Here is a 17,800-nt window from a genome sequence, read left to right on the forward strand (position 1 = left end):
ATTGAGGACGATGATGGTTATCTCAGACGAATTGCCTTTTCCGACAAAGGGACCTTTTTTGTCAGTGAAGTAGTGAATCGCAATAATGTGCGCATTGAGGTTCACAACCTCCTGACGAGGTCATGGAGTACACCAGAGGCAGTCCAAAGGTGAATGTTTGGTGCGCGCTATTGCACGATCGAATTATCGGGCCATTCTTCTTCGCTGAGGTTACCATCACATCTGCAGTGTATCTGGACATGTTGCAACTGTATGCTGTTCCTCAGCTGCTTCAGTATCACCCCGATGTCTTGTTTCAGCAAGACGGTGCACCGCCTCATTGGGGTTTGGACGTCCGTGCCTATCTCGGTATGACCTTTCCTGGGCGATGGATTGGTCGTGATGGGCCAACGGTTTGGCCTCCACGCTCTCCTGACATAACCCCATTAGACTTCTTTTTATGGGGTAATGTCAAGGACGAGGTCCACCGAATACGTGTACCAGATCTTGAAACTCTGCGGCAACGGATAACCACAGTCGTTGAATCGATCCCACCAGTGATGTTGGCTAATGTGTGGACGGAAATTGAATATCGCCTAATTGTGCTACGTGCTAACAAGGAAGCTCATGTGGAAATTAAAAAAAAACCTTTGATGGTTTGTAAACAGTTAGGCACCAGTTTCACATTTGTATCTTACTTCTAGCCTGAGTTATCAATTTATGTAATCAGGGAAAGACTTTTCGGCCACCCTGTATTTCCTACGGTCGCAGGTTCGAATCCTGCCTCGGGCATGGATGTATGTGATGTCCTTAGGTTATTTAGGTTTAAGTAGTTCTAAGTCTATGGGACTGATGACCTCAGATGTTAAGTCTCATAGTGCTCAGAGCCGAGATGTAGTTCGAGAAGGAAGGTTGTTGGTCATTGATAACAGATTCAGTGGGTATTCTTAAAGAGACAAACAGTACTTATTCTCACTGTACGTAATTTATTTGCGTTTTCTTCCTTCAAGGTTTGAACACGCAAAAGTATGACTAAATTAAGTTATCCAGAAAAGTGAAAGATTTCACGTATTTTTGTCGTGCAGTCTTGAAATTCTGCTTGTTTGGTACGCAAATGGTAAAGTTCTTTTATAATTGTGGATTGGGTCGCGAAATTTTAAACTCTTAAAACCGCATATTTTCCCCTTAAATTGTAGCCAAATTTGCCAAATGCCATGATTAAACTCGTAGTGCGGAAATCTACAGTTACAATTTTTCCTTTACGTCGAAATAATAATACTTAGTAACTATGTGTAAACAAAGATGAGAGCTAAAATAGAATGAGGAAGGAGTCTTTGCTTTTTTACATAATGATTTTGGTAATATTAAATTAGAACTGCTAATAACTTGTACTGATTTTACTTGTGTGGGACTACTTTCCGTTACGACAGCAGCGGATTAATACAATCGGCGAATTGTAGAACAGAAATACAATGTTGTTTTGATTAACTTCATTTTACATTTTCTGTGCACTATTCTGCACTGCTCGATCGCCTTATGCAAAAAATGCATATGGTATTTCCATTACTTGCGCACATCTCTAAGTTTTTCCCGTTACTTTCCCCGAGCTATTTTGCTGCATGCAGTCCGCGGAAGTACTTCTGGTTTGCGACCACATGTAACTCTCCGCACACCGTAGACGTAGAGCTCTGCAATGCAGTCTGCACTCTGCAGTAGTGACGAGGAGCTGTCGACGCAAGGATGTTGCGCTTATGGATGTTTGTAGTAGCGGTATGTAGTGAGTATTTAAATTTGTTAGTCCAGTCTGTTTTAATCTTTAGCGTTATTATTTTTATACAGAAGGCAATTTTTTCTTCACGATGCGTCACCACCTCCGTTTCTAGTGTTTAGAGAGAGTAAAGCGGAAAAATTCATTGCGAATCGGGCTGGGCGCTCCTAGTTTTGAGGTCGTGGACGATAAATTTAAGTGTGGCGTCACGTTGATGAAACGTTACGTTGCATTGCCTTGTAATTTGAATACTGGCATTACAGTGAATGGATTAGAAAGCTGGTTCTTTCGTTGAAGCAATTTTTCTGTGGTAGCTGTCATGGTAAGAGACTGCAACGTCTTCTCCTCTCTCCCAACTATTTTAATCTTAAGCGTTTTTTAATGAATCATCAGTCTTGTCGAGCGACTGATAGTAAAGACAGGATATTGCGTGACTTTCGCACTAAAAAAAACCCCTTGTTCAAACCTCAATCCTAATAGAATATCAGACTCCTCAGTAAAAATGTACATATTTTGTAGTATTCAGTCTGCTTCGAAACATTTTACGACAGACGGTGATGCTGTGGTAATTAATTTTTTTGCAAGCCGGTAGATTCCATAGTTTTTGTTTTATATTAGAACTAATGATGTTCAGCTGTCGTAGCATTGGGGCACTTTTACCTGAATTTACGGAGCAGCAACTCAGATTCTTGTTTAAGTATTTCAGTGTATTCCATTAGATTCTCTCTCTCTCACACACACACACACACACACACACACACACACACTAGCAGTAGTATTGCATCGCGGCAAATATCGGGCAATGATATTGACCTTATAAGGGCCGCTTGCCTTTTTGTCGTTTAGCGGTGCTGTAGGGCTGCGTTACATACTGAATAAATTGTATTAGTCTCTTCGAACACATACTCAAACCAAACCAATTGACTCGGCGAATTATTTCAGAAGTTTCGGGTTTTGATGTAATGGAAGTAAATATTGTGTAGGCTGCGGTAAGTTAATCAAGCAGTGAAAGTGGTAGGTATACGTTAACTACCGATGTTAAGATTTTCATGCTTAGCTGTTTCTTTGCGGATGTGTCAGTAACCTCGATTGTTTATCTGGAAATTTTGAAACCGTTTGCATTTCCACAGGGCGAAGAACTGCGTGCGACGTGGCATGTGCTGCTCACTGGACCTCGATCGACAGGAAGGCCATGGGCGACGCAATTCCAGGTCGCTAGATTGACAGAGGGCCCATTTCCTGGCTCAGAAGGTCGCCAGAGATGACCATTAATTTTTCTTAGCCGTTTCGTGAAGGATGCTGTCTAAAAGACCACGGCGCGGGGCCTGCGGGCTTTCGCATCGGAGCAGCAAATGCACACGTTAATTACATGCTAGGTGCGATGTGCGAGAAACTGAAGTATTTCTTAGATATCATGCATGCTACAGATAGTGCACACATTGAGTTGTTAAACGGCTACGACTGCAGGTGGGTGTAAGTATTATACCGTAAGATACAATTTTCTACCAACCCCCATTTCTGAAATACATACAGTCAACTGAAAAAAAGGATATGTCACAGACTTTGACTAATGGCGTTGTCAAAGATAATTTCTAAGCCATAGATCATAATTCGGTTGCCTTGGGAAACAGCTTCAAATCGTAAATTTAAATAATTGAATGTAGCATTAAAAGAAGAATTGTGTACCCATTTTGTTGCTGGTCATTGTTTTGAGGTATTTGTGTACATGTTTTATTTGTTCGTTATTTGATATGATAGTGTGTGTAGTATACAAGGTAATCCTTTATCAAATTTAAATTTCATTCTGAGCAAGTTTCAGGTATTTGGGTATCTCATTCTAGACAATTTTGAGACGTCTGTGTCAATAAGTATGACCTGACTTACATTGTGGGTGCAGAGATGTTATCTAAACTTAATTTTTCTATAAATATCTGGGTTAATTTGTGAATTTGTATGTTGCGGTGGGTGTGGCAAAGATATGTGATTTACAGGTTTGTCATGTGCCGTCTGTGGATTACTTATGTATATGGTCAAAGCATAACAGATGTCCCCACATGGCATAATGGCGTAATCCGTATAACTCCAGGCAGGGAGGTTACCTTCATAGTGTTGGGTGTTATTGAATTTAGCATATGTTAAAATTCAGGAGTCCGTAAGAAACAACCTCCCCCCCCCCCCCGCCCCCCCCCCCCCCCCAAAGAAATTCGTGCCCCGACATAGAGGCCTCCAAAGATGACACTGTAAACACCATTTTGAAGATGTGAATTTTGGAAAAATTTTTAAAATGCTGTATCTCTGTAACAGTTCTAGACATTTTGTAAGAGTTTTTTAAAGACAATTGCTATATCATTACAATTGTATCCTCCATTTTGATATATCTGTCAAAGTTCTTTTACTGTCGCCTTTTTAATTTATAACTTGTACAGGATAGGGTAGCATGTAGAGCTGCATCAAACCAGTCTCTGGACTGAAGACCACAACAACATAGTTCACAAATTTTTTTTTCAAAAAATGCCAATCCAGCAAAGTTAGGTTTTTCTGTTGATTAGTACCATCCAGTACTATATTCTCTGTGTAGGAAAGCTCCCCCTTTTAAGTAGAACAGGTTTTATTTTTAAAAATCTTTTAACTTTTGAGTGTAATGTATGTCTCCACTGCAGTTGTTTCTTACTAATTTCTTTGTTATAATGTTTATTTGTATTGCCTTTGTTGCAGTTATTTCTTAAACTTTGCTGCAGTTTCTTTGTTGTGGTTATTCATTGCAGTTTTCTGCATTGTAGTTGTTCAGTGCTAATTTGTTTACTGAAAAGGCTTGTAAGAAATCTGAGACCATCCAGTGAGGTCTGTTTACATGAGGAATTTACCAGTTGACACAGTTGCAGTGATTTTTGTGGAAAGGACTGTTTGAAATGTCTTCTGACTGGGGCCACAGGAGAGTGAAGTGTGCTGCCTATTTGTGTATCCATAAGTGATATATAAGACAAACAAAAACAGACTTTGTACAGTTTGGGAATAAGTGTTCTCATTTTAATACTGTGTCAAAGTGAACATGTTTTCAGTGGCAAGTTTTTGTATTCTAAATATTTTGACGGACTAACAGTGAGAGTATCAGACCAAGGTAAAGCCTCCTATGATGCAGATTTTGCATCAGTAGATGAAGAATTACTCTGAATCAGTCAATTACATAGTTAGGTGTTAGTCCTGTTAAGAAACCATGGTCAGTGAAATAGTCATAAGCTTTATGTGTCAAAGTGCTGAGAAATTATTAAAGCTATGGATGAATACACTACAACAATGCTGACCATATTCTTCAAAGTAGAAATTCCGTCTTAAGAAAATGAACCATGGCATTCTTGCACATCATTGCCAGGAATTTTTCACAAAGGGTTATTCCATGTCAAGTGTTCCAGTTTAGATGATCCCAGGTCAACCGTCTTCAATTTTGATGAAGTTTGTGCAGGATGTACCTGAGTGCCATATATGAACTTGTGCAGGATGTACCTGAGTGCCATATATGAACTTGTGCAAAGTTTCAGGCTCACTTCTAACTTGGTTGAGGTGCTAGAGCCATTTTTGTGAAGACCACTTGTCATGAAGAAATAGTAAAGTTTGGCATTCCACTGTTTCTAATGTGAAAGAGCTAGACTCGTGCTTCTGGGTATAGTGGTACAACTTTGTGTGCTCTACACACAAATGTTGCAAGTAGAGTTCAGAAAGCAATGCATTTGGCATAATCTCAGTTCGAAATGCGCAACAAATCGTCGCGAGAAATATGCCCCATGTGTAGTTTAATGAGGCATAAGTAGTGGAGAAAGTGCACTATTCACATGGTCTTGTGTGCCAAACTGTCTATCTGGGTGTTTACTATAACAAATTTTGGCCTGGCTTGTATGTTTACTGAGCTACCATCCTGTAAATATGCTAGAAAACGTGAATGTATCAAAATATACCCAGGTTCAAAGTCACGTATCTCAAAATGGACATCTACCACATTACATTGATTAACACCATTCAACAGAGCACATTTCATTCTGCTAGAAAAACTTATTTACATTTTGGTGTCTCTTTGGGTAAGGTGCAAAAAATTCACTTAAACTATTGACTTTTTTGGTAATTTGGAAAATCCTTGTTGGTCCATGGTGGCTATGCCACTACCAATCTCAAGACTGGTAACCCCATCGGCAAGGGGCCATGCCCAATAGCCATGCAAGGTCAGCCACAGGTGGGTTTCTTTACTGCAGGTTCCCAAGCCTGAAAGTGGGTGTCTACCAGGTTCTCAAGTCAGAATGCAAACATCTAGCAGGTTCCCAAGTCTGAATGTGGCTATCTAGTAGATTCCCAAACTTTTTTTGGGTCTCTGTGTTTCTCAAGCTGTAACACAGAATTCTTCCATTATTAAATGTTTTAAATTTTTTATGTCCAAAACTATTGCTTCCAGCAAACTGTGTTGCTGCCCCATAATTGAAACAGCTAGGACTGGTATGACTGCCATTACCTGTTGTTCTGGGATCCAGCATATCTGTTTTAGTAGGCCAATGAAATGAGCAGCTCCATGATGCATGAAAGTAATAAAGGCATCTTTTTCTTCACGTGAAACTTCAGATATTTATTCACCATTTTCCATCATAAACTCAAGCAACATACTGGCCAGGCTGTAGTTCAGTAATGGCAACGTGTTTAGTAGCAACTTTAGCATGTCGGTTAACATTTTCTATAAAGGACAGTGTATCATTTGATACTCTGTGAATCTTAGCCGCTTTTCATCAATTGGCACAAAATGGTCTCTTGTACCAGACGCTGTACATCCATCCTCAAAAAATTTATCTTGATCAGTTTTTCCATCTTCAGTAATTTCTTTTTTAATATAAATAAATTAAATGCCATGAACTTTTTTTGCAATATCGAAACAGATAAGTTGGTGTTAAGATTTGGTTGTCAGTTGAGCGTTGAAGGCTAGCTCTTGCTGCTAAATGCTTAACTGTGCCCCCAGTTCCGTCGCATGGCGATTTCCCATGGCTTGTTCTGAAAAAAATACATTCTGCTGTAATGATAAAATCTTTTTGGTGATGGCAAAGATTTAGTATGCTCTTAAAATTTTTGTACTGTACTGCAGAACCATCGCTAAAATAATGAATATGCTTAATTTCTTTAAAAATGCACTTAAGGGATTTGATAAAGTAAGTTAAAAACACATGAACTGGAACTGTTATATCGGAGGGAGTTGCTGATTATGCTGTAGCTGACACTCTTTTGGTCTTAATTACCTTTGTAGTAAATGACAAATGAATGTATTGAAGCTTGACTATTTTCCCAGTGCCATCCCTGCTCTGCTTCTTCGACAATAAAAGAGTATTTTTCTGCGAAATCCATTAATATAATCAATTCTCCTGGTTTGAGACTTTTAGTGAACTGCAAATGCTTGCTCTGATGCTTTGCAATGTAGTAGTGAGTAGAAAGGGCCAACACTTTAGTAACTAATAGTTCAATGAATTCTTCAACTGTCATTTCTCTGGTTTCAAGTGTATCTCTATCAGTGTGAGTCCATTGTTTGAACTGACTGAATTGTATCCTCAGGATCAATATCTGCAAAAGTGCTTTCCAAATATTATTTTAGAGCTTCTGTTCCTGGACATACTAAACAGTGATGAGGCATGCAACCCTTTGTTTACAAATTACAATTTTGCTCAGTAAAATTTTGTAATCTTCTTTCATTGGGCTATGTGCCAACATTAGTTTCGCGTTTTGATATATTGTGCAGACACAAGCTGCATTTCCAGTCCATTTTTATTGTGGTATGCATCACATTTCTTTTAAGTTGCTGAGGAATAATTATTTCTGTTTTTTAACCTTTTTAACCATCTGAACAGTAATAGTTGTTTCTTTCCTCGACAAATCCAACTAAACTCTTAACAATAAAAATGTTCGATGACTCTTGCCTTCACATCCTCAGAAAGCTTTTTCCCCATACATACCTTTGGGCTGTGCCAATATTCCCTGTTCGGCCTTTAACTTTGTAGCCTTCCTTACCATTCTTTCTGAAACATGCAATTCTTCCATGGTCTTTTTGATAGACCACCTTTGGGGAACTAAGGTCAAAATTTGAATTTTCTCGTTATTTGATTTATGTAATTTTTCTTTAAATTCTTGTATTAGCTCAATTTAATATGGACAAGTGAAGCATTGCTTGCTTGTGGATGGTTGCTCCAATTCACTGGGATCGAGTCCTCCCACTTCTGCAACTTTCTTAATAATTGCACCTTCAACTTGACGTATTTTGCACTTTGCATATCCTATTGTAACCCTTTCACCAATTCATTGAAATTTTTATGGTGACATTCAACAGATGTTAAGCTTGTAGTCAAATTGTGACAAACGTTAGTCTCATCAACTTCATCTGACTGATACGTAACATCCATTTGTGAATATTTCAGTGTATCAAATTCTTTTCTACAGGAAGGGCACATTTTTTGGCCTGGTTTAACATCAGACATGGTTATCCTTTTTAGTAGGTCAGCTGTTTCTATGTTGATTGAGTGCAAGCTTTTTTGTGCAATATGGTTTTTCTTGCCAAATGGGTTGCAGCATAGTCTTTGCAAAAATTCAAATCATTTTTGGAGTAAAGCTTTCATGATGGAAGCATAGTTGAGTATTTTCAATGGAGTGTAAACTACTCCATCTAGTAAGTAATTTTTGTTCTTCTAAGGAATGTTGATTTACAGCTTTCAGTCCTTTTAAGGCACTGTATGTCATAAAATGGCATGGGGAATCAGTATTTTCAAAACTGCATACATTAACTTGATTTTGTTCTTCCATTTTAGCAACAACTTGATATACTTCAGACACTAAAATCAAATTGTTGAGTCCTAAATAAAGAAAAATAAAATTAATAAGCAGTCAGCTTTCCAAAAATTATGTAGCACTCTCTAGTACAGTTAAATGGTTAAACTTAGCAATGAACCTGTCACAAACAGGTTTAAAATCACCGAATAAACAGCAAAATGATTATTTAAACAATGAAGACATAATCAACAAAATTCCAAATATTAGGCAACATTTTTGTGCCATACCCAGAGAGACACCAAAATGAAAACAAAGTTTTTCTAATAGAATGAAATGTGCTCTGTTGAATGGTGTTGTTGAATGTAGTGTGATAGGTGCCCATTTTGAGATACATGACTTTGAACATGGGTATATTTTGATACATTTGTTTTTTAGCAAATTTACAGGATGATAGCACAGTAATTAAACACATAAGCCAGTCCAAACTTCGTGATATACTAAACACCCAGACAGTAGTTTCACATTTTCTCGTTAAACTATGGGGCAAATTTCTTGCAACATGATTTGTTGCCCACTTTGAACTGAGATTTTGCCAAATGCATTGCTTTATGCACTCTACTTGCAACATTTGTGTGTAGGTCGCACAAAGTTGTACCACTATACCCAGAAGCAAGAGTCTAGCTATTTTACATTAGAAACAGTGGAATGCCAAACTTGACAATTTCTTCAAGACTTTTCGGTCTCTGTAAAAGTGGTGTGAACAAAAATGGCTCTAGCACCTCAAGCAAGTTACAGATGAGCCTGAAACTTTGCATAAGTTCATGTAGGGCCTTCAGGTACATCCTGTTCAAATTTCATCAAAATTGAAGATTGTTGAGCTGGGAGCACCAGGAAACTTCACATGAAATGACCCCAAATATCAATTCAGCTGTTGAATACTGTGTGTCATACAGTGAAAAGAAGTAAGTTTTAACTGTTATTCCAGAGACATTTTCAATAAAATCAATTTTGAACCATGTTCCATCAGTATCAAAGTACGTGATAGACAAATCAAGAAATGTGATGTCTGCAAAAGGAGTCTTTGGAAGACCAGGTACCTATTATGGTCATCCTTCAGAAGCAGCCCAAGTTCAGATAGTGCAGTCATTTTATCTGGAAGATAAATGGGGCTGTTCTCACCAGAGTGCCAACAAGACACAATAACTGTAACAGTTGTAGGGCAAAAAGTTGTGAAAGTGAAGAAGTACATGACTTGCAGTATTAAAGAAACTTTTGCAGTTTATAAGAGCAACTAAACTACTTCACATATTGGAAGGTCAAAATGTTATGCTCTACAACCTAAGTGGGTAGTTCACACCCACCTATAGGTGTCTGTGTGTACTGTGTGAATTTTAAAGTTTCTGTGGTAACTTTGAAGAACTTGCTAGAGCATGTGACATATGACATCTTGGTTGTGTGTGTAAAGTCATTATTAGTCTGTGATCTAAAGTGACTCTTTAGACACTTGGCCTGGAAGACGTAGCAGTAATTGCATATGTGACATAGGAGGAAAATAAACTAATTAGGAAAACCGTTGCCTTTGACAATTTCATTGATGAACTTAGTAAATGGTTAGTGAAAGCAGTAACACACCAGCATCTGAAGAAACTGCAACACATTGTAGGAGTGAAAGGGTGTGTGCAGGCTGAAAAACTATGCTTAGTGCTTCACTGTGATTTTGCTGAAAACTGGTCTATAATTCTCTCACATGAAGTACAAGGGTACCTTTGGAGTAATGACCAGGTTTGTTTTTACAGGCATGACATCTTTTCAAAACAAGACCACAAGTGTTGCAGTGATAGGACAACTCAGCACATGCTTTGCTAGCAACGTGCAAACGGGCAGAGATTATTATTGTTTCTGATGGTGTTCCTAGTCATTTTAAAAATCGTCATCACCTGTTTGAATAAGTCGCTTGTGCCAACCGACTTGGTATACAGTGCTGCTGGTCATGGGAAGGGGCCTTGTGATGGTGTAAGAGGGCTGCTGAAGCACCATGTTACAAAACTTAGTCTTTCCAGACCAAATACAGCTACAATTCAAAATGCTGAAGATTTTATGAGTCCACAGCCCTCTTTCTTTTGTCAAAAGAGGAAATTGAAGAATTCCATGAGCAGAAAAAGGATGGTCCAAACAAACTACTACTGTGAAAGAAATTCAGAAGACACATTTTTGGACTCAGTGAACCTGAGAAGGTTGTGTGTGTGTGTGTGTGTGTGTGTGTGTGTGTGTGTGTGTGTGTGTGTGTGTGTGTGTGTGTGTGTGTGTGGGCGCGCGCGCGAAGATTGTAAGTGTTCCAGTTCCTATTGGTGCAACAGGAAGACATCACTCTATATCAAAGGAAGACACTGAGGCAGTGTAACAAATTTTTAGTTCATTGACTGGCTAATTTCAGTACAAAACAATGTCCACAGAAGTTGTGTAAATTGAATCCTTTAAGTCTTTAGACCTTTCACATACATTTTGGAACCATTTAATAAAATTCTTCAAAAATGAGTCCCTTACTCATCTTTCAAAACTAAAATTAAGTTAAATAAGGCTAGATTTTGGTTTTTATGTACCTGTTATGTGATAACGTGGTAATAAAACAGGTTTGTCAGGCAAAAGTTAAATTGTTTATGAAACCTGTTCAGCCTAAAATTGGAAGCTTCCCTTTTCAGGAAATTTAGAACTATATAGTACTATAATCAACAGAAAAAATCAGTTTTATTTATTGCCCTTTTTTGAAAAATTCCATAAATTGTGAAAAGTTCAGAACACTCTAGTAAAAGAACTTTGACAGATAAGTCCAAATGAAGGATTTCTGTGTAATCATAAAGCAATTATCTTGCAAATAAAAAACCCCAACAAAATATCTAGAACTTTTCAGAGATACAGCATTTAAGTTTTCCAAAATTCCCATCTTAAAAATTGGATGCACAGTATCATCTTTGGAGGACTACATCTCAGAATAGATTTTTTTTAGAAAGCAAGACATGTTCCTTACTTAGTCCTTCATTCTAACATATGTTAAATTCAGTAACTTCAGAGAGTATGAAGGTAAGATTTTGTCCTAGCCTGCCTGAATTGATATGGAATATGCTACATAAGGCAGTAAAGATCATTTTGGAACACTGTTTTGTTACGTATATTAAGTGTCGAGAGTGAAGGTGGTCCACTTAATACACATAGTCATGGTGATTTGTGTGTATTGAGTGGACCTTCTTCTCTCAGGATGGCCTGTAACATTATTTGCCTGGTTTGTTATTTATGTGTGCAACTGAATTATGTACATATTAATGTGCCATTGGATTTTGATATAAGTAGTATTTTCTGTGTAAGGAATAATGACAGTAAAAATTTGTCTTCGTATTTGTATTATGGTTCCAGGACACTGCAGCAGCTTGTGCGAAACAAGTATCGTGTTTGTCATTATATATTACTATGAAACAGTTTAAAATTGTTTTCTTTCCCAATACATGTCATTGTAAAGTGAATTTAAATAAGTAAAATTGTCACTACCAGCAGTGAATGTTTTGATAGGGAAACTAGTAGTGATGTTGGAAAAAGTGGTGTATATTGTTGTACCATTGTTTGAAATTCATGGCAAACTGTGGGTCTTTTACTTCTTTATAGCTGGCTGCAAGGTTTAGTTGTAAAGAGGAAGTAGTGTATTTTAAAATTATTTTTCCATTTCCTTTATGTGTACTTGGTTCAGGAGTGGAGGAACAAGTTTTTGTATTATACTACAGACTACTATGCAGTGAAACTTGGTGTAGGAGCTCTGTGATCCTCATGCTTGGAAGTTAAAAGATATTTAGGCTGTCTAGAATTTTCCTACCATCCTTTGCCAGCAGTCTCTCCTGAGGAGTTGTAAGCACCATCTGCGACAGACAATGCATGTCAGGACACACAGTCCAAATGGAAACAGAAACTGGTAGCCCGAAATCTGAAGACATCCTTTGACAGAAGATCCTGGAGCAGTGGATAAAATATAGTGGAGTGTGTGTGCACGCCACTCCCACCACACCACCTCCCCCACATTGGAAAAAACACACACACACACACACACACACACACACACACACACACACACACACACACACTAAATCTTCCAGTAGACTACTGTTCATGAAGAATATAAGCCAAATAGGGTGAGTGTAAAGTCTTTCTCCGATTGCAAAAATTTATTTCTAAGGACCTATGCTAGATACAGCTATGCAGATCATTGGAAATGGTATCTTAACTTGTGAAGTTTTTGTGGATACATTTCTGCATGTACTGCTGTAACAGCACAAGGTAGTTTCTCAATAAAATGTAAATTAGTAGTTCTGCTCTCACAGTAGACTCTGCAGGAGAAGGTGCAATTTGTTTTGTGGTTTCACGAAATGCTGTTGCCTATTACAGTTCAGCAATAGCTCTGAAGTGCCTGGGGTAGAGATGTGCCAGATGTGAAGCCCATAAATGGCTGATGGAAAAAGTTGAGGCTGTTGACAAGGCAAAAACAATAGACCTAATGTGATGACCCTATTGACACTACTTGCAGCATTGCAACACAGTCTGCAGAAAATTACATCTTTCCGGAGAAACAACTTCAGAGTCCTATGGTGAAGGTTTACACAGATAGCAGACTTTTTGTGAATTAATATTTAAACTCAAAGCTTTGCAGCTGGATGTTTGCTGAAATTGCTGTGAATATCCTGGAATGTATGTACTAATAATGACCACATTAATAAAGTTTTTGTTGTGGTTTTCACATCTCTGGGAAAGCATACATAATGTCCAGATCAGAGTCTCTGAGGAACCATAGATCTTATGCTACAGACAATGCCACCAGAAAGTGACTCTGTGGTGTGGCTTAATGAACAACACAATCATTGGAGGGTTCTTTTTTCACTGGTAAGCATCGAAGACCATGCACATAATGTTCACTGCACATAGCAGACTTAGACATTTCTTGAAATGATTACACTAAGGATGAAGTGTTTGGTTCACCAGATCCTGATGATGTGCTAACTCTCAGCATGTATATGAGGTGCTGTAGAAGTGATTACAGAGATGATGATGGCAAGACACAGAAATTATTGGCGAGATGTTCTAAATGTAACACATGTGTATACATAAGTCTTTGAGAGAACCTGGAATGTGCAACAAACTTCATACAGCATAATTCCTTTTTTGTAATCAGGGGTAGACTTTGTGGAGAACCTGTACTGGCAGAAGTAAAGCTGTGAGGGCCGGGCGTGAGTCGTGCTTCGGTAGCTCAGATGGTAGAGCACTTGCCCGTGAAAGGCAAAGGTCCCGAGTTCGAGTCTCGGTCAGGCACACAGTTTTAATCTGCCAGGAAGTTTCAACCTGTACTCTCTCCGAGCTTTTTCAATGCTTTAAATTTCCAGCTTAAGTTCTTAACTGTGAAATGTGTGTTATGGAGCAGAAGAAAAAACTTTCTGTGCCTAAATATCTGTGGACCAAGAATTGAAATACTGAATACTTTTTCAGATTGTTTAAAGTATAGTTTGTATGTTATATTTAATCTGAAGTTGGTGGCAGTTTGTGAGTATTACATTTTGTTGTTACAGGTTTCATTAATGTGGCTGTTGTGTAGCAGTTGGTTTGTCCAGGAAAATGAAGATGTCACAGTGCAAGAGAAACCTCAATGTGTGGTATAGTGGTGCATGAACTCCTGGTTGGCTCTAAACAGCACAAAGGAAATTTCAAATAACACATAGAAAGACATCAGTGAAGTCAGAATCTGGTTTGTGACATGGTTACTTAATAAATTGCAGGGTGACCCAAAAGTCTGTTAACATTTGAAAATTCACCAATTTGTGGAATAATATAGATAGACAATAGTTGGCACGCTTGCCTGAAATGACATAAGCCTTTATTTGTAACCAAAAACTGACTGACAGTTGGTGGTGGACAGCAACACATCATTAATATCTCGTGGGAAGAATGTATAAAATGAGTTACAGTGAGAGGGACTCGAGTAATCACAGCATGTTGACTTCACCAGGAAAGCCACTGTTCCTGATTCTTTCCTGTCAGAATGGAGAATCCACTACTGCAGTTCTGTGATCTTATTGGGGTATTTTGTACAGGTTGTGTGAAAAGTTACTGTAAAGAATATGATCACGAAGTCTGAAGCCACGAGTTGTTTAGACAATCAGCTCCTCAGTGGTGTGACCATGCAAGTTCTACTGCAGCTTGGGAAACCTCAGTGCTCGTGAAATTGCAAGTCGCACTGGCATTGTACACAATGTTTGGAGAGGACTAAGGCATATACTTCAATGCTATCCACACAAAATCCAGCTTCGTCATGAAATGTTAGCCACCAATTTTGTGATGGGGAGAGCATGTGGTTTGGACATTTCAAAAAATGGGGAAGATGATGAATGGTTGTCTAACATAATGTGGACTAAAAAGCCCATTTCACACTAGGAGGATCTGTCAACAACCATGACTCTCAGAATTTGACTTCCAAAAATTCTAGAACTGTCATGCAAACCTCATTGCATGCTGCTGGTGATGGTGTGGATTTATCACATCAGGCATGATTGGGCCCTTCTCCCTCAAGTAAATGTGGGGTGCTGCTTTTCAAACTTTCAGTGTGACGGGTGTAAGGTACGCCAATGTTACGGAATATCATCATCTCTAGCCTGGCTGAGAAGCACCTACTGGAAGGTATGACTTTTGTGCAGGGTGGTGCTGCATGCTGTATTGCTACAGGTATGAAATATCTCTTACACATATTGTTTGGAAAAGGTGACATACAGAGTTGCCACTTCTGACATGCTTGGCCTACCAGGTCCCTAGACATCTCATTCTATGATTATTGTTGCTGATTTTACCTGATTTCAAGTCTGTTGCAGTTGTCATGCCTCATTAGGGGTGCTAAGACATCTGATGCAAATTTCTCACCTTAGGAGCTGTTTGTAAGTCAGGTGACTTTGACCTGGTGCTCCACACTGGTTTGCCCTGGTTTTTGCAGGGTATACAAATTGGTGCTGCATTGCTGTTTTTGCAGTTGTTTCTAACATGGCCTCTTTCACCAGTGTCCACACACCACAATATTCTCGGGTAGCTAACATCCTCTAGCTGTGCAACTGCAGTCTTGGCACTGATTGCACTTTGGTAGTGAAAGATGATCCTTAATTACCTCTGATTGATAGGCTATAGAGATATGCTTCTGGTGGAGCAGTTCACACCAATCGGTTGCCTCTATTAGGACATGTGACATGGGTCTATCTCCTCACCCAGTTCTAGACTTCAGAGTGTAAACATTGAACTCCCCTGTGAATTCACTTTTGACCCTGTTTTGTGTTCTAACTTGGTGTATTAACCCAGTGTCTGATTTATCTTTGGGCATGTTACAGACTATAAGTAGGGGATTCTACTTTCACAGTAGTTCACAAATCGTGTAACAGCTTATGCCTGTCTTATGCAGTTGCAGTTTAGACTACCAGTGTGTTGCCAAGATTTCACACACCATCAATGCGAACATGCATCACTGTAGGTTTAAAGAGGCTGGTGAACTACTTGGTGAAGGTGTTTCCTGTTTCTCATCCTTTGGACATTACAAAGAGCATTGCTCTGTTGGTATTTGTGGCCTGGTCAGTCTCATTATTATTGGGCACTGGAGATTGGGGGCTTCACTGTTGTGTGGGCAAATGTCTTCTGTACAGTTTGTACCATGTGGAACCTTGCCAGCTGGTGCTCTGGTGCTTTCACTTCTCCTTTGGTAACACCGTGGGCAGTTGCCCATTCACTTAGTTGTAGTAGTAATTCTACTTGCAGTCCATAAGACCTTGCAGTGTAATATGTTGTGCACTGGGTGGTGTTCTTAAACAAAGAACATATCTCCTCCAGACTCCTGTTGTTAGGCCTGAGGGTCCAATCTTTCCTCTCTGCTACTGTTGTCACACTGTTTTGTTGCGACCGATGGTATTGTCCCTCTCTTGCAGGAAGTTGTCCTCTCTCTCTCTCTCTCTCTCTCTCTCTCTCCCTCCTCCGACTTCTTTCTTTGCGCATGAGGACACCGCCCAGCCACAGTTTCGACCACCCTTCCCTCACTGTTCTTGAACTCCTTAAGCTTCTTTTGAGCTCCATTGGTCTCATGCAGCTCAGCCTCTGCCTCAGTGTCGCTTACTGCTGCCTGCTCTCCTGCAGCTTCACCAGCTTTATTTGGAGCTGTGCTGTGTTCACGTTTAGCTCCTGACTGCTCCACCCTCGTATGGGCATGACTCTTCTTACCAGTCTCAACTCTTTTTGTGAGAGATGTTCCTGGATTTCTTCTCAACTATTAGCATCGTGTGATGTTTCCTATTTTTGTTACAGACAACGTTGAGTTGCCTTCAGTCTCACTGCCATTAAATCTGCAAAGCAGCCTTGATCTTACCTGTCGATTGACCTTTTGCGTATTTTTCCTCTCAGTTTCTGCCTTGTGATTCTCCATATCTTTGGTCGTCATCTGAATCTCACATACCTGTGTTTATAGTCTGTGGACTCTTGAAATCTTGGAAAGCCATACTTGATCACATGTGAAGGTAAGTATCTAGTTTATCCACCCTGGTGATGTCTTCCTATGCATGGGTAAGCCTGATGGTCAGCCCGTCCACTGAGGTGGCTGACTTTTGACTGTTCCCAACTCAACTTTCTGCCGCATAGCTACCAGCCAATGTAGAGGGTGAAGTGTTATTATAGAGAATGTTCTTCTCTTGCATAGGTGAGTAAGCCAAGACACCAGTCCTGCACGTGCACGATGTTTCATTGCTCACCCCACAGCTGTTGTTGAAGTATACTAGCAGGATTCTGACCACACCTGACGCCATGTACCATATGCAAGTTAGTGCACCTCAGGCTTGCCACACTTTTACAGAGCTGTTAGAACCTGTCCCTGTTGTTGCCCTCAGGCCACTCTGTTAGCACTCCCCCAGGGGACTCACCACCCTTGGTGATACCATGTCCCCCCAACCTTTGCAGCACCTCTTCCCTTTCTGTGCTGCATGTGTATCCTATTTTTTCCTCTCCCTTGGGGAACATATCTGGGATATTTTTGGGAATGTGTTGTAACATCAGAACAGTTCCTCATCTGTTTTTTTGTTCTCCATCTCCTATCCTTCCTCGGCTTCTGCGTGCTATGTTCCTCTGTTTCTTCTTCCTCCCTGTGCATTAAGGCTGGCCCATGCATTTAATGCGTAACAGGTGAGTGGGTAACTCATAATTCCCAGCCCCGGGTTAACAAGTAGTGTTTGC

General features: G+C 39.5%; 1 long non-coding RNA gene across 6 annotated transcripts in view; it reads left to right on the forward strand.

Annotated features, from left to right (window-relative positions):
- Positions 1-1,653: 1,653 nt before the first annotated feature.
- LOC126419337 (uncharacterized) overlaps positions 1,654-17,800 on the forward strand; it is a 95,309-nt gene continuing 79,162 nt past the window's right edge. The window contains exons 1-3 of one of the 6 annotated variants that reach the window (XR_007575981.1): positions 1,654-1,749; positions 2,878-3,214; positions 14,125-14,300. This is a non-coding gene — a long non-coding RNA (uncharacterized LOC126419337). Of the gene's footprint in view, positions 1,757-2,719; positions 2,737-2,877; positions 3,221-3,321; positions 3,462-14,124; positions 14,301-17,800 lie in introns of those variants that run through there. The other 5 variants (XR_007575982.1, XR_007575983.1, XR_007575976.1 and 2 more) reach the window with 5 other exon arrangements.

Source organism: Schistocerca serialis, chromosome 9 (genome assembly GCF_023864345.2).
Source record: "Schistocerca serialis cubense isolate TAMUIC-IGC-003099 chromosome 9, iqSchSeri2.2, whole genome shotgun sequence".
NCBI classification, from domain to species: Eukaryota; Metazoa; Arthropoda; class Insecta; order Orthoptera; family Acrididae; genus Schistocerca; species Schistocerca serialis.